Source organism: Somniosus microcephalus, unplaced genomic scaffold (genome assembly GCF_052327205.1).
Source record: "Somniosus microcephalus isolate GS21.2 unplaced genomic scaffold, FLI_Smic_1.0 unresolved_chr2, whole genome shotgun sequence".
In the NCBI taxonomy this organism is placed as follows: Eukaryota; Metazoa; Chordata; class Chondrichthyes; order Squaliformes; family Somniosidae; genus Somniosus; species Somniosus microcephalus.
The window spans coordinates 66,368,978-66,392,245 of record NW_028225180.1 but is presented as its reverse complement, the minus strand read 5'-3'; the positions used below and the strand labels follow the sequence as shown (position 1 = coordinate 66,392,245).

The 23,268-nt window shown below is 43.7% G+C and overlaps 1 protein-coding gene and 1 pseudogene across 1 annotated transcript in view; one reads left to right on the top strand and one right to left on the bottom strand.

Moving 5' to 3' along the window:
• LOC147092769 (NACHT, LRR and PYD domains-containing protein 3-like) overlaps window positions 1-23,268 on the bottom strand; it is a 235,955-nt gene that overhangs the window by 144,329 nt on the left and 68,358 nt on the right. The gene's annotated exons all lie outside the window — the stretch shown is intronic.
• On the top strand, window positions 9,446-11,009 carry LOC147092771 (beta-1,3-galactosyltransferase 5-like; annotated as a pseudogene).

Genomic DNA, 23,268 nt, shown 5'->3' with positions numbered 1-23,268 from the left:
TTATGGAGGCTTCAGGGTCCTAATGCCTGTCGCTTCCAGCCTGTCGGTTCCAGACTGGTGAGGATTGAAACCTCTCTTCAACGTCCTGTCTTCGGACGAAGCCGCCGTGGAACAACTGCCGCAGGGTTCGAATCCTGACTCGTCGCCAATGTTAAGTCTGTGGGTTGTATTATAAATAATCACAGACTCCACTGTTAACAAAATAAAACACGTCTTTACTATTCAGAGGCTCGGGCGATTCTGCCCTAGTTAACGTATCACAACCCTTATATACTGGTGTGGTCACTATCGGTATTACAGTATACATGAGCCAATAGATAGTGCCACCCTAAAGTAGTGCTCTTAAAGGCGAACGGTTACATTCTATAGTTCCCTTAAAGGTAAACGGTTACATACACAACAGGAACCTAAAAGTCTCCTACCAGCATGTAAAGTGTAAGAAGGTGGTAAAATGTGGGGAGGGGCCGATTTGGAACAAAGCAGTTGATATATGCTTAGAGGCACAGGGCAAGACTGGAATACTTAATGAATACTTTGTATCGATATTTTCTATGGAAGTGGATGCTGACATAATATCGGTAGAAGCCGACATGGTAGAAGTATTGGATGGGTGGGAATTAATAGGCCGGATGTACTGAAAAACTAGATATGCTTCGAGTGGGTAAGTCACCTCCTCCGGATGGCTTGCATCCCAGATTGCTAAGGCAAGTAGGGTTTGAGATAGCAGAAGGGCTTGCCATAATCTTCCATTCTTCCCTAGGGAAGAGGTGAGGTGAGGTGCCAAAGGTTAGAAAGTGGCAAAGATGTCACCCTTGTTCAAGAAAGGGTGCAAGGACAATCCTCGTAACTACAGTTTAACATCAGTGGTGGGTCAGGTTTTAGAAACTATAATCAGGGAAAAAATTAACAGGAACTTGTAGAGGTTAAAGTTAACTAAGAAGAGCCAGTACGGATTTTTTTAAAAATCGATTGTGTTTGATTAATCTAATTGAATTTTTGATGAAGTAACAGAGAAGGTTAATGAAGGGAATGCAGTGGATGTTGTCTATATGGATTTGAAGATGCGTTTGACAAAGTATCACATAAAAAGCTGGTTATCAAATTTGGGATTCATGGAATAGGAGGCTCAGTGGCAGCTTGGATAAGAAATTGGCTTAAGGACAGAAAACAGTGAGCCATGGTAAATGGTCGTTCTTCAAAGTGGAGCAAGGTAGACAGTGGTCTTCCCCAAGTGTTAGTGTTGGAGCCACTGTTTTTTGATATATATATAACCGACTTGATATTGGAATACAGATTAAAATTTCAAAATTCCCCGATGATACCAAACTTGGAGGTGTGGCAAACAGTGAGGAGCATACCAATCTACAGCACCAGAACATAGATATGGTAGCATAACGGGGAGACAAGTGGCAGCTGGAATTTAATTCAGAGAAGGATAGGGAGAGGCAATATAGACAATATAGGCGCAGTTATAAAGTGTGTGCAAGGACAGAGGGTTTCATGAGCACAGATCTTTGAACGTGGCAAGACATATTGAGAGAATAGTTTTCAAAGCATATGGGATATTGGGCTTCATAAATAGAGGTAGAGTACAAAAGCAGCGAACTTATGTTGGACCATAATAACGCTCTGGTTAGTCCTCAACTAGAGTATTACGTCCAGTTATAGTCACCACATTTTAGGAAGGATGTGAAGGTGCTTGAGCTGGTTCAGAGGAGATTGACCAGAATGTTTCCAGAGATGAGAGTTGTTCGCTACAAGTTTAGGTTGCAGAATCTAGGGTGAAAACGAGGTTGACGGGAGATTTGATAGAGGTGGACAAGATTATGACGGGTTTAGATAAGGTAGACAAGGAAAGGCTGTTCCCATTAACTGATGATATAAGGACTAGGGGGCACAGATTTAAAGTTTTGGATAAGAGATACAGGGGCGATGTGAGGTAGAACATTTTTACACAGCCAGTGGTAATGACCAGGAACTCGCTGCCAATGAGGGTGGAGGAAACCGAGACAATCAATGATTTCAAAAAGAAATTAGATAGGCACTAAGGAAAATAAACTTGCAGGGCTACGGGGATAGATCGGGTGAATGGGAATGACTGGATTGCTTCACAGAGAGCCGGCATGGGCTCGATGGGCCGAATGGCCTCCTTCCATGCTGCAATAACTCCATATGACATGGAGTACAAAAGCCAGGAAGTTATCCTAAACCTTTATAAAAGACCAGTTTGTTCCCGGCTCCACGATGCTATGTTGCCTCTCTGGTGCAAGGGTCAAAGATGTCTCAGGGCGGCTGCAGGGCATTCTGAAGGGGGAGGGTGCACAGCCAGTTGTCGTGGTGCATATAGGTACCAACGACATAGGTAAGAAAGTGGTTGAGGTCCTAAAAGCTGAATATAGGGAGTTAGGAGGTAAATTAAAAAATAGGACCTAAAAGGTAGTAATCTCAGGATTGCTGCCAGTGCCACCTGCTAGTCAGAGTAGAAATATAAGGATATTTGAGATGAATACGTGGCTAGAGGAATGATGCAAGTGGGAGGGATTCAAATTCCTGGGACTGGTTCTGGGGGAGGTGGGACGAGTACAAACTTGATGGTTTGCACCTGGGCGGGACCGGAACCAATGTCCTCGGGGGAGTATTTCCTAGTGCTGTTGGGGAGGGTTGAAACTAAAATGGCAGGGTTTGGGAACATGTGCAGGGAGACAGAGGAAAGGGAGGCAAGGATAGAAACAAAAGACAGGAAGGAGAAAAGCAAAAGTGGAAGGTAGAGAAATCAAGGGTGTAAATCAAACAGGGCCACAGTATATAATAATTCTAAAAGGACGGAGACTGTTAAGAAATCAAGCCTGAAGGCTTTGTGTCTTAATGTGAGGAGCATTCATCATACGTTGGATGAATTAGCTGAAGAAATAGATGTAAACGGATATGATATAATTGGGATTACAGAGACATGGCTCCAGGGTGACCAAGACTGGGAATTCAACATCCAAGGGTATTCAATATTCAGGAAGGACACGAATAAAGGAAAAGGAGGTGGGGTAGCATTGCTGGTTAAAGAGGAGATTAACACAATAGTCAGGAAGGATATTAGCTCTGATGATGTGGAATCGGAATGGGCAGAGCTGAGAAATACCATGCGGTAGAAAACGTTAGTCGGAGTTGTATACACGCCACCAAACAGTAATGCTGAGGTTGGGGATGGCATTAAAAGGGAAATTAGAGAAGCGTGCAATAAAGGTACCACAGCTTTCATGGGTGACTTTAATCTACACACAGATTGGGCTACCCAAATAGTAACAGTAATGTGGAGGAGGATTACCAAGAGTGTATACGGAATGGTTTCCTGGACCAATATGTCGAGGAACCAACTAGATATTAGGCTATCTTATACTGGGTATTATGTAATGATTAATTAGCAATCTTGTTGTGCGAGGCCCCTTCGGGAAGAGCAATCATAATATGATAGAATTCTTCATTAAGATGGAGAATCAAGTAGTTGACTCAGAGACTGGGGTCCTGAATTTAAATAAATGAAACTACGATGGTATGAGGCATGAGTTGACTAGGATGGATTGGGGACATTACTTAATGGGTAGACGGTGAATAGGCAATAGCAAACATTTAAAGATCGCACGGATGAATTACAGAACTTTTTCATTCCTTTTTGGCATAAAAATAAAACAAAAAAGGTGACTCAAACGTGGCTAACAAGGGAAGTTAGGGATAGCATAAGATCCAAGGAGAGGATATATAATTTGGGCAGGAAAAGCAGCAAACCTAATGTTTGGGAGCAGTTTAGGATTCAGCAAAGGAGGACAAAGGAATTAATTAAGCGGGGAAAATCGAATATGAGAGGAAGCTTGCAGCGAACATAAAAACTGACTGTAAAAGGTTCTATAGATATGTGAAGAGAAAAAGATTGGTGAAGTCAAGCATAGGTCCCTTGCAGTGAGAATCAGGGGAATTTATAACGGCGAACAAAGAAATGGCAGACCAATTAAATACATATGGCGCAGAAATTCGGGTTGGGGGCTTCCCGTGGGTGCAAGCCCCCGACCTACACTTACATATCGTGCTGACATTTGAAGACTGGGCCTGCGTGGATTTCCGGTCTGTGGCCCGGTTCAGCTCCCGGCGCGCTGTGCGTGCGTGATCCAGTGGCGTACTTAGTGCGATGAGCCGGCTGGGATCACGTGAGCACTGGGCAACCAATGGGAGTTTACAAAAGTCCATTAATGAGTTAGACATAAGACCTGTCAAACTCATGAAAAGTCCGGGCGCCCAAAACACTACTTAAACTTTAAATAAAAGTTAAAAAAACATTCCAATAATTAAATTAACTATTAATAACTTTTAAAAAACTATTTTAAACAATTATTCAAATTTCTGCCAAAATGTTTTTTTCAAGAAATCGGGTCCAAAAATACACTTACCTTACTGTAAATTCTTTAAAAATAATAAACCTATGGGAAAAAATTTCTAACTTTAATTATTAGACCACTTACCTTATAAAACTAAGTCCTTACATCTGATTTTTACATTCACAAAAAGTGGAGGCCTTCACGCACGGACAAACCTGTCAAAAAAAACGAAGTTCAATGCGTCCGCACTGCCTCAAACGTCACAAGGGAACCGCCTCTTCACCCCTTGGTTCAGAGGAGAGGAAATGCCGGTTTTCCGCGCATGCGCTGTGCATGCTGAAATCCGGCACTTCCAACGGGCCCATGCGTGAGTACCCCATCCATACTCACGTGTTGGGACCGGAATTACTGGGCCACTTTGTTTCTGTCTTCACAAAGGAGGACACAAATAACCTTGCAGTGATGTCGGGGAACATAGGGTCTAATGAGAAGGAGCAATTGAACGAAATCAATATTTGTAGGGACATGGTGTTAGTGAAATTGACGGGATTGAAGTCCAATAAATCCCTGGGGCCTGATAATCTACATCCTCGGGTATTAAGGAAGTGGCCCTAGAAATAGAAGATGCATTGCTGGTCATCTTCCAAAATTCTATGTACTCATGAACAGTTCCCATGGCTTGGAGGATAGCTAATGTAAAACCACTATTTTAAAAAGGTGGTAGAGAGAAAAAGGGGAATAATAGACCAGTAAGCCTGACATTGGTAGTGGGGAAAATGCTAGAGTCCATTATAAAAGATGCAATAGCACAGCACTTGGATAACAGTGACAGGATCGGACAAATTCAATATGGAATAACAAAAGGTAATTCATGTTTCAGAAGTCTACAGGAATTTTTTGTGAATGTAACGGTTAGAATAGATAAGGGAGAACCAGTGGATGTGGTGCATTTGGATTTTCAAAAGGCTTTCGATATGGTCCCGCATAAGAGATTAGTGTGCAAATTTAAAGCACACGGGATTGGGAGTAAGGTACTGTCTTGGATAGAGAAATGGTTGGCAGAGAGGAAGCAAAAGCTGGAATAAACGGGTCCCTTTCCGAGTGTCAGGCAGTTACTAGTGGGGTACCACAGGGATCGCTGCTAGGACCCCAGCTATTCACAATATATATAAATGATCTAGACGAGCGAACTAGATGTAATATCTCCAAGTTTGCAGACGACACAAAGCTGGGTGGGCGTGTGTGTTGTGCGGAGAATGTAGAGAAACTGCAGTATGTTTTGGACAGGTTGGGTGATTGGGAAGATGCATGGCAAATGCAGCATAATGTGGATAAATGCGAGGTTATCCACTTTGGTGGCAAAAACAGGAAGACAGATCATTATCTGAACGGCAATAGATTGGGAAAATGGAAAGTGCAACGAGACCTGTGTGTCCTTGTTCACCAGTCACTGAAGGTAAGCATGCAAGTGCAGCAGGTGGTTAAGAAGGCCAATGGTATGCTGGCCTTCATAGCGAGAGGATTCGAGTACAGGAGCAATGATGTCTTGCTGCAGTTGTACAGGGCCTTGGTGAGACAACACCTTGATATTGTGTGCAGTTTTGTTCAGCTTATCAGAGGAAGGATGTTCTTGCCATGGAGAAAGTGCAGCGAAGATTCACCAGACTGAGGCCTGGGATGGTAGGAATGATGTATGAGGAGAGATTGGGTCGATTAGGCTTACATTCGCTAGAGCATAGAAGAATGAAAGGGGATCTCATTGAAATTTATAAAAATCTAACAGGACTAGACAGACTAGATGCAGGAAGGATGTTCCCAATGGCGGGGGAGTCCAGAACCAGGTGTCACAGTCTAAGAATAAGGGGTAAGCCATTTAGGAATGAGATGAGGAGGAATTTCTTCAGACAGAGAGTGGTGAACCTGTGGGATTCTCTACCACAGGAGGCAGTTGAGGCCAATTCATTAAATGTATTCAAGAAGGAGATAGATATATTTCTTAAGGCTAAAGGGATCAAGGGATATGGGGAGAAAGCAGGGACAGGGTACTGAATTTGAATGATCAACTACTATCTCATTAAATGGCAGAACAGGCTCAATGGGCCAAATGGCATACTCCTGCTCCTATCTTCTATGTATCTATGTAAGCTGCTGTATTGTGTCCATTTATGGGAACCACGCTTTAGGAAGGACGTGAAGGCTTTGTAGAGCTCGCAGGAGAGATGTACTAGAACGGCTCCAGGGATGAGGGATATACAGTTAAATTGATATACTTTAGATTCTGTTTTTGTTCTCTTTAGCGCAGAGAAGGACAAGAGGATATTTGGTAGATGTGCTTAAAATCATGAAGGGCTTAGGTAGAATAAATAAACAGAAACTGTTTTCAATGGCTGAATGATCAATAACAACAGGGCACAGATTTAAGGTGATTGGCAAAGGAACCAGAATCGACTTGAGGAAAAACCTTTTTTCAGAACAAGTGCTTAGCATTTTGAATGCACAGCCTGATACGGGATGGATACAGATTCAATAGTAGCTTTCAAAAGACTATAGGAAAAATAGCTGAAAAAGAAACAAATGCAGGGATATGGGGGAAGAGCGGGGAAATGTGACTAACTGGATAGCTCTTCGAAAGAGCCGGCACAGACCCGATGGGCCGAATGGTCTCCTTCTGTGCTGTACTATTCTATGATTCTATGATCCTTTGAGTGGAACAAATTTTGCTTTGAAAACACACAGCCCAAATGACAAACCACGTTACAATATTTCGTAAATTGTTTCATCGAAACAGCAATCATCATGGTTATAAGAATCGTATCGGCTTCCTACTAGAGACATAGGATCAAGAGTACGACATTTGGCCCATCGAACCTTTTGCATCATTCAATGAGATCATGGCTGATTTGTAACCTAACTCCAGATACTCGCCTTTTCCCCATCTATATATATAAAACGGTCTGTCTTTCCGTCTTTCTGTCTGTTTTTTCGTCTGTCTGTCCGGCTATAGAATCAGAAGTTATAGAGTGTACCTACACATATGTTATATCAAAATAAAGCTTATCATTCTGGGACTCTAATAGGCATATTTACTTTTTGATCAGACAAAAATTGTGCGGACAGTATACAAAAAACGTTCAAAAAACCTCAAAAATCCACTCATTACCGGTTAACCAATCCTACCTCTCATTAGCATTGAGTGACGTGCTGCTTGACCAATCCTACAGTTCAGTGATCTGATGGTTGACCAATCGGTGCGTCACGGGCGGGACCTAATCCTCCAGTCTCCCTAAACATCACCACCATTTTTTTCAGCCCCACAGGGACAGCACCAGCCAAACAGACCCCCACATTGCAACTCCAGGAGCGGCAGGTGAGTTTACACACAGCGGGCGGGTCGTCGGCAGCGGCTGCCCGTCAACCACACCACTCGCGAAGGAGCTCAGCGGCAGCTGCCGGCCGTCAACCGCGCGATCCCCTATGGAGCTCAGCTCGGGTCTGTCTTGGCTGGCCCTCAACCGCTAGGCCCCGCACCGCCGGTATCACAACGGCCCCGGTCCTGAGGTGCTAGGCAGGGAGAGGGGAGGGAGGGACAGAGAGAGGGGGAGGGACGGGAGGGAGCGAGAGGAGAGGAGAGGGGGAGAGGGAGGGAGAGAGAGAGGGGACAGACAGGGGCAGTGAGACCGCGCGGCCCAAAATTGCCCTGGCAATGCTGGGCACCCCCTGCTAGTATAATATAAATCTATCAATTCCTGATTTAAAATTAACATTAACAAATCCTTGATGGCCGATATGTACTTTCTAAGGTGTGGTACCCAGAACTGCTCACATTACTCCAGGTATGGTCTAACCAGGGCTTCGTATAGATGTAGCATAACTTCCTCCCCCTTGTATTCTAGTCTTCTACATATAAAGGTCATCATTCCATTTGCCTTTTTAATTCGTTTCTGTACTTGCCCATGAAATGTTAACGATCTATATACATGGACCACACCACCTAAGTCTCTTTGGAGGACCATTGGTTCTAGCTTTGTACCTCCACTGTTTCTAGCTTTGAACCTCCAGTATTTCTAGATATGGACCTCCATTGTTTCTAGCTTTAGATCTCCACTGTTAGTAGCTTTGGACCTCTAATGTCTCTAGCTTTGATCCTCCAGTGTTTCTAGATTTGGACCTCCAGTGATTCTAGATTTCGACCTCCAGTGATTCTAGATTTCGACCTCCACTGTTTCTAGTTTTAGACCTCCACTGTTTCTAGCTTTGAACCTCCAGCGATTCTAGATTTGGACCTCCACTGCTTCTATCTTTATGTCTCCACTGTTTCTAGCTTTGGACCTCCAATGTTTCTAGATTTGGACCTCCACTGTTTCTAGATTTGGACCTCCACTGCTTCTATCTTTATGTATCCATTGTTTCTAGCTTTGGACCTCCAATATTTCTAGCTTTGAACCTCCAGTGATTGTAGATTTGGACCTCCACTGTTTCTATCTTTAGACCTCCACTGTTTCTAGCTTTGAATCTCAACTGTTTCTAGCTTTGGGCTTCCTCTGTTTCTAGCTTTGGATCACCAGTTTTTCTACCATCAAACCTGTATTCTTTTTACCATATTTATAAATCACTGTTGACAAGATAAAAACCCGTTCAGACCCTCCTGTGACCTTCGACTTTTTTATGTTAGTGGCGACTTCAACTTATTAAATTAAACCAGTTACTGTGAGTTAAAGTCAGGGACAGAGGAACACCAGCCCAACAAGTTAAGAACTGCTATGATGATTCTGCATTGACGTTTACAGTACCAAGGCGAGTAAATGGATATCAGATACAGATCAACCATGATCCATTGAATGACAGAACATGTTCGATGGGCTGAATGGCCTTCTCCTATTCCTATGTTACTAATCGAGCCAAATAATCTTAAATTGGAACGTGTTACACGGATTGCACCAAAATTTATTTGTTTATTCTGTTTTGCAGCTGATTCAAAACATGAAGACATTTTCTAGTGCAATATGTGGCTTCAAATTACGTCCAAAAAATGTTTATTTTTGTGCCACAACATTCCTGACCCTTGTCATTAAACAGAATTAAATTACACTTCCTAGTTAATGTGACCCGACAGGAGATGTGATATCAGTCCCCCATTCCTGGTACTTCTCGTCACCAGTGCCCAGGACCAGTTCACAGCTCGCTCGGTCATTCGCCAGACCTGGGGGAGAGCGTGGACAACACATGTCAAGGGAGTTGTGACCTATTTCCTGCTCGGGTACAGCCGGGAGCATCAGAAACATCTGCTAGAGGAAGGTTTGCTGCACAAAGAGAGCATACAGAAAGAGTTCAATGACACTTATTACAACCTGACCACCAAGGTGCTGATGGGCCTGGAATGGGTGAACCGATTTTGTCCGTCCACCTCCTTTGTGATGAAAACCGATTCAGACATGTTTGTCAACATTGATTATTTAAGAGATCTCTTGTCACGAACCAGTCTCAGGAACATCTACACCGGCTACATACAGACACATGCAAGACCTGTCAGGGACAAATCCAGTAAATGGTACGTGAGTGAACAGGAATACACTCTGGAAACATATCCGCCATTCTGTTCTGGCACTGGGTACGTGCTCTGGACCGATGTCGACTGCCGAGGTTGAAACTTTGTGAATACCGTCCCGAAATTAAAACTCGAGGACGTTTTCGTCAGTCTCTGTCTGGCTTAGTTGAGGACCGAGCCAGTGGAACTCCACTCATGGCAAACTTTCCACATTTCAAAGGTCCCGCTTTCTGTTTGTGCCTTTTGTGAACTCGTGGCTTCTCATGGGGTGAAACCCTCTGAGCTGCTGATCTACTGGAAAACACTGGCAGATGTGGCAACTGAGGACTGCCATGGAGATACGTGAAGGAGGCCACCTTGTCATTTGCCCCTCCAAATGCCACTTGCTCCAGTCCCTTTATTGAGCAGCATCACTGCATCCTGTCCGATCCCATCACTGCTGCTGGGGTGCAGGCTGAATACTCACTGCACCTCCAAAATAAGCTGTGTCAAGTGCATTAAGATGTTTCTCGGAGATTCGAAAAGGTGTTACATGTATCTGTCCTTTATTGGAATTTGTACATCTCCATTGATTCACTACATTCTGTTCACTTTTAGGAAGATTATCTCTAGTATAGAATGTCATGCTGTAATTACACGCTCCTTCCAGTTGTGGTGCTGTCGAGCCTCAGTGTGACGTAGCTGAGCTCCTCGCCTGTATCACAGAGAAGTCAAATCCACATCTGAGCTTCGCAAATTGCCATTTACCTCGATTTATGACCACAAATATTAACATAAAATCAAGATATGTAAAGATGTTGATTTTTATGGTAATTGAACCAGAGAGAAGATGAGTTGAATTTTTCTCTCGCAGCGAGTTGTTATGATCTGGAATGCACTGTTTTGAAAGGGTGGTGGAAGCAGTTTCAATAGTAACTTTCAAAATTAATTGGATAAATACTTCAAGGGGAAATCGTGCTGGGCTTTGGGGAAGGAGCAGAGGAGTGGGACTAAATGGAGGCTCTTTCACAGAGCCAGCTGAGAAACACGTTTCTTGATCAATCAATAAAATTAAGCAAAGTGCTTGTTGAAAATAATGTCTGTAATTTTTTTCAGTAACTGAAATGTCTAAACTTCAAAATGAGCTTCTAAATAAAAACAATTTTTTTTCACAACAACATCATTCAATCTAATGATTGCATTGTTTTAAATATTTACTTTATGGCCTTCCATGAAGATTTACCTTCAAAGCCTGAGCATTTCTCCAAAACTTGGGTTTACATGAAGATTTTTGAACTTTGAATTGTTAATAAATCTTTCAAAGTCCCATGTACATTCGAAGATGTTCGAATTTCTGGATCCCAGAAAGCCACTTTCATATTTCCCCCAATTACCTAACACCAGTGCCGTTCGCTGCGTTGACAAACCTTTAGGCCACATTCCCAGTGGTGCCTGATCCCAGGTCTGGGCTGAGGGCTCTGACACCCTGAAACCCCCAATCATTTTCCCAGGGTCCTAAAACTAATGCTAAACCTTGAAATCTCAATGTACACAAAAACGGAAACTATCCATTCCGCCCTACCAGTCAATGGCCTCCACACGAGCAAATAGCTCCAATCATATTGACCTCCCCTGTTCCAAAAAATTGCTAATTTCAAAGTAATTGACAGGACGACAGGACAGTTGCGACATGAAGAAATATTATTTTCGCACAGCGAGTTGTTGTTATCGGGAATGCAACACCTGAAAGGGTGGTGGGGGCAGAATCAATAGTAAATTGCAAAATGGATTTGGAAACGGTGCTAACCGCTGCTGTAAAATCGGTCTCATGGGATGTTATGAAGCAATGAGAGTTTATTCTGTCCCGTTACAAATTTAAATGCGCCTGTACTCCTAATTTATAGGAGAGGGGAGTCCATTAAACTGGATCTGCAATGATTTCAGGTGTAACTTGCGCAAAATTTTTGCCGAGATTACGGAGGTTCTCTCCCCGAGTGGGGCCTCACACACAGAAGGAGGATTAACTGAAATTCCCGGGTTACTTGGCATGTTAAATCATAAGATAATGCCATAATAATGAGTAACTCGACGCGGCAAATTAATTTGGAAAGCAAGGTTTGTCATGTTTCATGCCAGGACAAGTGACAAAGGGCAACAAGGGCGGAGTTCTTGCTGAGGGAATACGTGGCGTGAGGAGCTAAATTATACAAGGGTGCTAATCTCAGGATTATTACCCGGGCCACTTATTACAGAGACAAACAGAACAGAACGGTGAGCCCGTGGCTGGATGACTGGTGTGCGAGGGAGGGGATCCATTTCATGGGGCATTGCTACCAGTACAGGGCAATGAGATAGCCGCACCATTGGAACAGGTTTTACCTGAACCAGGATAGAACCACGGCCCTAGTGGAATGTATAAATAGCGAGTCAAAAATACATTAACCACATAAATGGGGTGGGGGAGGTTTCAGGCTTAAACAAGAGTAAAAATGATAATTGAAGGATAAAAAAGGATAAGCACAGATTTCAGGTCAAGACGTGATTCTCCAGTGAAGGGAGTTCTGAAATAATTAAAGTTGTTGCAGCAGGCGAGACAAATAAGGAAGGTGTTAAGTTCAACGCTATAAGAAAGACCGCGTCAGATCAAATACATGTGCTATATACTAACATATGGGGCATAAGAAATACATTGAATGAATTGGACGCTCAAATGTGTCTGAGTGCGAGTCATCAAAGCGTGCTGTGAGTTTGGGTAAGTGTGAGAGCTCTTAAATTGTTATTTCTCTTTAAATCATTCTTGATAAGATTGCTTAAGCAGTTTAAGTAAAGGGGAAAAGGTAAATATTTGGGATTCTGTTGGTTTAAGAAGAGTAAAACAAGGTTACACTGCAGTAGGAGTAAATTGGCACAGCAGGCAGTGGAAACCAGTTTTCTAACCAATCAGCAGGTGTGACTCATTTAACTGTAAACAAACAAACAGTATAAAAAGACCAGTCCTAGTGCGAGCAAGCACTGAGTGCAAGTCATCAAAGCGTGCTGTGAGTTTGGGAAGTGTGAGTTAGGGTAAGTGGGGTGTTAGGTGCTCCTTTCAAACTTTAACTCTGTGGGTTGAAGTTAATAAGGCCTTTCTGGTGCAGAGTGACTTTTGCTAAACCATTTAGCTGGTGTAACTAGAGGGATTGATTTAATTTAAATCCAATTAATTAAAGGGGATACTAGCATCTAAAATCGGGCAGAGGGTGTCCATAACTAACAATAAAAAATTTAAATAATTACATAGAATGGAGCAGGTGATGTGTTACTGTTGCGAGATGTGGGAGCCGGTGAACCCCATTGAGGCTCACGGTGATTACGTCTGTGACAAGTGTCTGCTGCTACAGGAACTCCAGCTCCGTGTTGATGAGCTGGAGTCTGAGCTTCAGACACTGCAACACATCAGGGAGGGGGAGAAGTACCTGGACTCTGTGTATCAGGAGGTGGTCACACCTATGAAGTTAATTAATTCAGATGTAGCCCATGGTCAGGGACAGGACGGTGTAACTACGAGTGAGGCAGGTACGGGAATCCAGGAGGTAGAGCTGGAGGAGCCGCAGCCCTTGCTCCTGTCCAACAGGTTCGAGGTTCTTACTCCCTGTGGGGACAGGAGCAGGGACTGCAGGGAGGATGAGCAACCTGGCCACAGCACCGTGGAACGGGGGGCCATTCAAGAGGGGGGAGTAAATAGAAATGTTGTAGTGGTAGGGGATAGTATTATTAGGGGGATAGATAGAGTTCTCTGCAGCTGAGAGCGAGAGTCCCGAAGGCTGTGTTGCCTACCCGGTGCCAGGGTTAAGGACATCTCCTCTGGGCTGGAAAGAAACTTGCAGTGGGAGGGGGTGGATCCAGTTGTCGTGGTCCATGTTGGTACAAACAACGTAGATAGGACTAGGAAGCCGGTTCTGTTAAAGGAGTATGAGCAGCTAGGGGTCAAATTAAAAAACAGAACCTCAAGGATAATAATCTCTTGATTATTACCTGAGCCACGAGCGAATTTGGCTAGGACAAATAAAATTAGAGAGTTAAATGCGTGGCTCAAAGACTGGTGTGGGAGAAATGGGTTTTGCTTTCTGGGACACTGGCACCAGTACTGGGGCAGGAGGGAGCTGTTCCATTGGGACGGGCTTCACTTGGCCAGTGCTTGGACTAGAGTCCTGGCGGATCATATAACTAGGGCTGCAGAGAGGGCTTTAAACTAACTAGTGGGGGGGGAGGTTCCTAGAGAGCAAATGATAAAAATGACAACAGAGAAGGTCATAGACTTAGGTAGCAGTGGCGAAATTAAAAACCAGACCCTGTTGTGGTGTATGTGCCTTTAAGAGCCCCAGGTGTGCTGTAATGCCGGTAATTGCCACTCGGGCTATATAAGCCTGTATATTGTGTATATCCATTAGAACCCCCCCCCCCAGACTTTGCTTAGTAAATACCTATGAACCAACTCCTTTCTTCAGTGTCTTTATCAACACACGGACACTACAGTGTCAACGAAGTGGAAACGGACTTACCTGCAATTCGGCAGCACCTCAAGGACATCGATTCCTCAGGCGTCCAGAAGACTCAAGGAAGTGAGAGAAGCTGTGGTTTCACCAGCTGGCCAAGCTGGTGGCAGATACTGCGCTAATCCTTCCTAGGCGTCAGGCTGGGGCTCCAGCGGCTGGCTCTACAGCTGAGACAGGCAGCGAAATCAGAAGCAAGCAATAACGGACTGGGAGGGAGCACTCGGGAAACGGCCGGCACGGCAAGCAGGTCAGCATTCAGACCTCCGGCGGGAATGAGTCTCCAACAGTAAATTTAAAAAAAAGAGAACGGAAACCGCAGTAAACAGCGTTGTTATCAGCAGCAGCGGCGGGAAAGCACGGGAAGCACCATATCTTTGCTACAGAAAAGAAAAAAAAAGCGCGGGAAGCGCCATATCTTTTCTGAAATGCCTAAGTCTGGCAACATTGATGCTTTTGATAGTGATATAGAGGATTGGACCACATACGTGGAAAGAGTAGAGGTATATTGCACTGCAAATGGAATAGAAGATGAACAAAAGCTTCAGTACTTCTGAACTTAATGGGCGCAAAGACGGGCTGTTACGAAATGTAATCACTCCAGCCAAACCAAAGATCAAGAATTTTAAAGAAATTGTTGATACCCTGCAGGAGCACTTAAACCCAACACCGCTGCTGATAGCGGAATGATTCAAGTTCTTCAAGAGAAATCAACACAAGAATGAAAGTAATGCTGATTACCTAACCGAATTAAGAAAGCTATCAAAGTGCTGCCAATTCGGGGCAGGACTATCAGGTTATCTTCGAGACAAATTTGTTTGCGGTCTCTTAAGTGAAGGAACACAAAAAAGACTGCTTTCTGAAAAAGATTTAACATTGGACAAAGCTTTCAGTATGGCTGTATCATACGAAGCAGCAGCAAAAGGAGCTGCAGAGATACAACAAAAGACATAGGACTTCGGCACCCATGAAATGACACAGGGTTTCGAAAGATGTTATCGCTGCGGCAAATCCACCCATAACCAGAGGGACTGCTGGTTCAAGGACAAAGCATGCAGGCAATGTGGAAAGATTGGACACATTGCACGGGTATGCCGATCTGGGCAAAATAAATCCACTGACAGAAAGAAAAAAATCAATAAAGAAAAGTACAGGAAGGTACAAATGATGACGGACAGTAGCTCCGAAGACCAGAAGAGTGATAGCGACTTCGAAAACAAGAGACTAAGCTGTCTCAAATTACATAATGTACTTGCCAAAGATGATTACCAAACCATTTGGGTTACCCTCACAATAGCAGGGTCCCCAGTTAAAATGGAGCTAGATACAGGATCAGCTCTAACCGTAATAAATCGACAGGATTACGAGAGGCTATTTTTGCATATACCTCTAAAAGACACATCCATTATCTTAAAAACATATACGGGGCAGAAAGTATACCCCAAAGGAAAAATAAGGGTGCCTGTTGTATACAACGGCAAAGAAATACAAAAGTTGTATTTATACATTCTACAAGATGGTGGTCCACCGTTGTTGGGATGTGAATGGATCAGGAAGATACGTTTAGACTGGCACTCCATTCAGGCACTGACGGTGACCAATAAGGAAAAAAACAATGATGACATCATACCTGAACGATTAAAAGGCATCTTGGCCAACACCAAAGAAGTGTTTCAAGAGAAATTAGGAACCTTGAAAGGCATCACCGCCTCAATAAAAGTGGCAGCAATTCCCAAATTTTTTAAGGCAAGACCGGTGCCATACGCAATACGTCCAGCAGTCGAGGCAGAGCTGGAGAATTTGGAAAAAGCAGGCGTATTATCCAAAATAGATTGGAGCGAATGGGCAACACCCATCGTTCCAGTCATGAAAAAAGCATTGAATAAAGATAAATCTGAAGAACAGAGAAAAATTCGCATCTGTGGTGACTTCAAGGTGACTGTAAACCCGGTCCTTCACACAGTACAGTATCCTCTTCCGAGGATAGAAGATATTTTCGCCTCACTATCCGGAGGGAAACGTTTCACAAAAATTGACTTGGCACAGGCATATCTACGGATGGAGGTTGAGGAGGCCTCTAAAAAGTATCTCACGATAAACACACACAAAGGCCTGTACCAGTACAATCGACTGGTTTTCGGAGTAGCATCAGCTCCAGCTATCTGGCAAAGAGCTATGGAGCAAGTCCTGCAAGGGATTCCGGGGACTCAATGCTACCTAGACGACATCCTTGTAACAGGAGAAAATGACAACGAGCACCTTTCCAATTTGGAGCAGGTGCTCACTAGGCTGAAAGAACGGGGCCTACGAGCGAATCGCCCCAAGTGCGAATTTTTCCAAAATCAGATCATATTGTGGCCACATAATTAATAATGAAGGGTTGCATAAGTCACCTGAAAAAATTGAAGCAGTTATAAAAGCCCCAGCACCTGAAAATTTTTCACAATAAAGGTCGTTCCTGGGATTAATAAGTTACTATCATAAATTTTTACCGAACTTATCAACTCTTCTACACCCTCTTAATGAACTTCTACAAACAGGACTGATTTGGAAATGGAACGAAGACTGTAAACGTGCCTTCCATAAATGCAAAGACTTAATCACATCCGAAGAAGTTTTGGCTCATTACAACCCATCACTGCCAATCAGACTGGCGTGCGATGCATCCTTTTATGGCATAGGAGCAGTATTATCCCATAAATTCCCTGATGGCTCAGAACGGCTGATAGCTTTTGCGTCACGCTCATTAAACTCAGCTGAGCGTAACTATGCCCAAATCGACAGGGAAGCACTCAGCCTGGTATGGGGAGTGAAGAAATTCAACCATTACCTACACGGACAAAAATTTGCCTTGTTGACTGACCATCAACCCCTCATCTCCATATTCAACCCTAAAAAAGGTGTTCCCATTATGACAGTGCAAAGGCTACAGAGGTGGTCCCTTTTTCTAGGGGCACACCAATACAACATAGAATACAAAGGGTCAAAACAGCATGGGAATGCTGACGGTTTATCACACCTACCGTTGCCAACAGTAGAAGAGGCACCTTCAGTAGACCCAGTAGAGATGTTCCACTCTACCATAGTGGAATGTCTACCAGTGACAAATTCTGCCATTGAAAGGGAGACGAGAAATGACCCAACTCTCTCACGGGTCTATGATTTAACAGTGAAGGGATGGCCAGCACATGGCGAACCACTGTTGCCAGCATTCTCGCAAAGAAGAGAACAGCTGTCAGTGTGCCAAGGAACCTTGATGTGTGGATCCAGAGTGGTGATTCCACCCAAACTCCAGGATAAAGTGCTAAAGGAGCTTCACGAGGGGCATCTGGGTGGAGTGAAAATGAAGAACCTAGCTAGGGCGTTTGTATGGTGGCCAGGTATCAATGGAGACATTGAAGAAATGACCAAGAGCTGCCTAGGATGCCAGAAGATCCAAAACGCTCCACCACAAGCCCCTCTACATCCATGGGAGTGGCCCTCATCCCCCTGGCAAAGGGTGCACATCGATTTTGCTGGTCCATTTATGGACTCAATGTTCTTAATCGCGGTTGATGCACACTCCAAGTGGTTGGAGGTAATAAAGATGTCCTCCACCACCACGGAAAAAACCATCACAGTATTAAGGACCATATTTGCCAGGAATGGGCTGCCGGACAGACATGTTCCGATAATGGACTGCAATTTGTGTCCGAAGAATTCAGAAAGTTCTTAAAAAATAATGGGGTTAAGCACTACACGTCCGCCCCATACCATCCCGCCACCAATGGATTGGCTGAAAGGTTTGTCCAGACCTTCAAGAAGGCCATAAAGGCCATGGGTAATGAAGACATAAAACTTCAGCACAAGGTGGATAACTTCTTATTCGCATACAGGAATGCAACACATATGGTTACCAACCAAACTCCTGCCATGATGTTCTTCAATAGAAACCTAAGATGCCGGCTGGATTTGGTCAAGCCCAACATCAGAAGGGACATGGAGAACCGCCAGTTTCAAGGCATGAATGAAAGGCCAACTAGAACCTTCCAGATAGGTCAACAAGTTTTGGCCCGGGACTACCGTACCGAGAAATGGCAGCCTGGAACTATCTGCACACGACTAGGACCACTGATGTATACCGTGGACATCAGAGAAAGCATAATAAGGCGCCATGCTGACCAAATCATAAAGTCATCCAAAAAGGGACAACCTACACCACAACTCTATACATCTAATGATGAAGTAGAGATACCCATATCTGCCTCCGATCCGGTGATACTGGAACCTGATGAACCCGACACTGGCATTCAAGCCGAATCAGCCTTGCCAGAAGAACCTACTACACCACCAGAAACTACTACACCCCCGAGGGGTTATCCGGACCGAGTCAGGAAGCCTCCTGAGAGACTAACTTATAATTAATTAACTACAGCAATGTATATTATTTTGCTTATAACATGTAATTAATAATTACTTATAATATGATGTACTGGTTAGCTAAAAGGGGAGGAATTGTGGTGTATGTGCCTTTAAGAGCCCCAGGTGTGCTGTAATGCCGGTAATTGCCACTCGGGCTATATAAGCCTGTATATTGTGTATATCCATTAGAACCCCCCACCCAGACTTTGCTTAGTAAATACCTATGAACCAACTCCTGTCTTCAGTGTCTTTATCAACACACGGACACTACACATGTCAGGAAGGGGCAGAAGGTATGGAGTAAAAGGTAAAGTAATAAAAACGGCAAAAGCAGGAACTAAGTGTCACAAAACATATTTGAAAGTTCTCTATCTGAATGCACGTAGCATTCTTAACAAAATAGACGAGTTAATGGCACAAATAACTACATATGGTTATGATCTTGTGGCCATTACAGAAACATGGCTGCAGGGTGACAATGCCTGGGAATAAAACATACCAGGTTATTTAACGATCAGGAAGGACAGGCAGGAAGGAAGGGGAGGTGGGGTGGCTATGTTAATAAAGGAAGGAATCACTGTAATACAGAGAAATGATATTGGGTCAAAAGATCAGGATAATGAAACAGTTTGGGTGGAGGTAAGGAATAATAAGGGGAAAAAATCACTAGTGGGCGTAGTCTATAGGCCTCCAAACAGTTGCAACTCTGTTGGACAGAGTATCAATCAGGAAATAGTTGAGGCTTGTAATAAGGGAACATCTATAATTATGAGGGATTTTAACTATCATATTAATTGGACAAATCAAATTGGGCAGGGCTGCCTTGAGGATGAGTTCATTGAGTGTATTAGGGATGGGTTTCTTGAGCAGTAAATAACTGAACCGACCAGGGGGGCAAGCAACCTTAGATCTGGTCCTGTGTAACGAGACAGGATTAATTAAAAATGTCCTAGTAAAGGATCCCCTTGGAATGAGTGACCATAACATGGTTGAATTCCATATTCAATTAGAGGGTGAGAAGGTTGGATCTCAAACAAGCATGCTAAGCTTGAATAAAGGAGACTATGAAGTTATGAGAGCGGAATTGAGTAGAGTGGATTGGGAAAATAGATTAAAGGGTAAGACGATACATGATCAGTGGTGTACATTTAAGAAGTTATTTTACAACTTCCAAAAAATATATATTCCACTGAGAAGAAAAGGGTGTAAAAGAAAAGAGAGCCAGCCGTGGCTAAGTAAAGAAATTAAGGATAGTATTCGACTAAAAACAAGGGCATATAAGGTAGCCAAATCTAATGGGAGGATAGAGGATTGGGAAAACTTTAAAAGACAGCAAAAAATAACAAAAAGATTGATTAAGAAAGGGAAGATAGATTAAGAAAGTAAATGAGCAAAAAATATAAAAACAGATAGTAAGAGTTTTTATAGTTATAAAGAAAGAAAAAGGGTGGCTAAAGTTAACATTGGTCCCTTAGAGGATGGGGCTGGGAAATTAATGGTGGGAAATATGGAGATGGCAAAAACACTGAATGAATATTTTGTATCAGTCTTTACAGTAGAGGACACTAAGAATAACCCAACACTGCACAAACAGGGGGCTCTAGGGGGGGAGGAGCTAAACACGATTAAAATCACTAAGGAAGTGGTACTCGGTAAAATAATGGGACTCAAGGTGGATAAATCACCTGGACTTGATGGCTTACATCCTAGGGTCTTGAGGGAAGTGGCAGTAGGGATTGTGGATGCATTGGTAATAATTTTCCAAAACTCCCTGGACTCAGCAAAGGTCCCGGCAGACTGGAAAACTGCTAATGTAAAATCCTTATTTAAAAAGGTCAGTAGACAGAAGGCTGGAAACTATAGACCAGTTAGCCTAACATCTGTGGTAGGTAAAATTTTGGAGTCCATTATTAAGGAGACAGTAACAGGACATTTGGATAATCATAATTTAATAGGACAATGTCAGCATGGTTTTATGAAGGGGAAGTCATGTTTGACAAATTTGCAGGAGTTCTTTGAGGAAGTAACATATAGGGTGGATAAAGGGGAACCAGTGGATGTAGTGTATTTAGACTTCCAAAAGGCATTAGACAAGGTGCCACACAAAAGATTATGGCTTAAGATAAAAAATCACGGGATTGGGGGTAATATTCTGGCATGGATAGAGGATTGGCTATCTAACAGAAGGCAGAGAGTTGGGATAAATGGTTCATTCTCAGACTGGCAATCAGTAACTAGTGGTTTTCCGCAGGGGTCAGTGCTGGGTCCCCAACTCTTTACAATCTATATTAACGATTTGGAGGAGGGGACCGAGTGTAACATATCAAAGTTTGCAGATGATACTAAGATGGGAGGGAAAGTAGTGAGTGAGGAGGACATAAAAAACCTGCAAGGGGACATAGACAGGCTAAGTAAGTGGGCAGAGATTTGGCAGATGGAATACAATACTGGAAAGTGTGAGGTTATGCACTTTGGCAGGAAAAATCATAGAGCAAGTCATTATCTTAATGGCAAGAAACTTGAAAGTACTGAAGTACAAAGGGAACTGGGGGTCCTGGTGCACGAAACTCAAAAGGTTAGTATGCAGGTGCAGCAAGTGATTAAGTAGGCCAATGGAATGTTGGCTTTCATTGCTAGGGGGATAGAATATAAAAATAGGGAGGTATTGCTTCAGTTGTACAAGGTATTGGTGAGACCACACCTGGAATACGGCATACATTTTTGGTGTCCATACTTAAGAAAAGACATACTTGCTCTCGAGTCAGTACAAAGAAAGATCACTCGGTTAATCCCGGGGATGAGGGGATGGACATATGAGGAGAGGTTGAGTAGTTTGGGACTCTGCTCATTGGAGTTCAGAAGAATGAGGGGCGATCTTATTGAAACATATAAGATTGTGAAGGGGTTGGATCGGGTGGATGCGGGGAGGATGTTCCCGATGATGGGTGAAACTAGAACTAGGGGGCATAGTCTTAGAATAAGGGGCTGCTCTTTCAAAACTGAGATGAGGAGGAACTACTTCACTCAGAGGATGGTAGGTCCATGGAATATGCTGCCCCAAAAAGCTGTAGAAGCTACATCATTACGTAAATTTAAAACAGAAATGGACAGTTTCCTAGAAGTAAAGGGAATTAAGGGTTACGGGGAGCGGGCAGGAATTTGGACATGAGTCCAGGTTCGGATCGGACATGGCCCTGTGGGTAGCGGAGCGTGCCCAGGGGCCGTGTAGCCTGATCCTGCAGCTATTTCGTGTGTCTAATTCTGTTAGATTCAGGAGATGGTTCTGTGATAGTAGATTTGCGGTTAGGATCAGATCAGCCATGATCTTATTGAATGGCGGAGCAGGCTCAAGGGGCCGATTGGCCTACTCCTGCTCCTATTTCTTATGTTCTTATGTTCTTATGTAAATGCATCCGAGTTTGCTGATGGTACAAAGTTGGGTGGGAAAGTAAGGTGTGAGGCAGATGCAAAGATGATGCAAAGCGATATAGACATATTAAGTGAGTGGGAAAAAACATGCCGGATGGAATTTATGATGGAGAAGTGTGATGTTATCCACTTTGGTGAGAAAAATAGGGAAACAGAATATTTCTAAATGGTGGGAGATTGGGTCATGTTAGAATTCATTGGGAACTGGATGCCCCTTTACACTGCAAGTTAGCCTGCAGGTGCAGCAAACAGTTAGGAAAGCAAATGCCATATTAGCTGAGTGGCGGACCTGTGAGAGGCACAGATTCAGTGAGAGGAGCATAAAAAGAGTGCGCAGAGGAGGCCTGGGACCAGAGCTGAGTGGCAGACCTGCGAGAGGCACAGAGTCAGCGAGAGGAGGATAAAAAAAGCGCAGAGAGGCGGCCTGGGACCAGAGCTGAGCGGCAAACCTGCGAGAGGGAAAGAGTCAGCAGGAGGACGATAAAAAGAGCGTGGAGTGGAGGGCTGGGACCGGAGCTGAGTGGCAGAACTGCAAGAGTCACAGAGTCAGCGAGAGGAGGATAAAAAGAGCGCAGAGAGGAGGCCTAGGACCAGAGCTGTGCGGCGGACCTGCGAGAGGCACACAGTCAGCGAGAGGAGAGAGGGGAGTAAAAAGCAATCGAACTGTGATATCACCAGAAAGCAGAAAAGTGATTGGTTGGTGAGTATTTCTCTCTTTTTTGCTTTTTTCCAAACTTAGTTTTTGTGGCTTATAGTTTCTAGGATCTCTGTTGTGTAGGGGGGAGTGCTGGTAAACAAGTGCTCTTGTGTATATCATTTAATTATAGTGTCATTAGTGGTATTGATTTGATTTAATTAATTGAATTAATTAAAGAGTATTTCATGGCAACACAGCTCGGCCCCGTGGCATGCTCCTCCTGCATGATGTGGGAAATCAGGTACATGTCCTGTGTCCCTGACGACCATGTGTGCGGGAAGTGTATCCAGCTGCAGCTACTGACCGACCGCATTGCGGCACTGG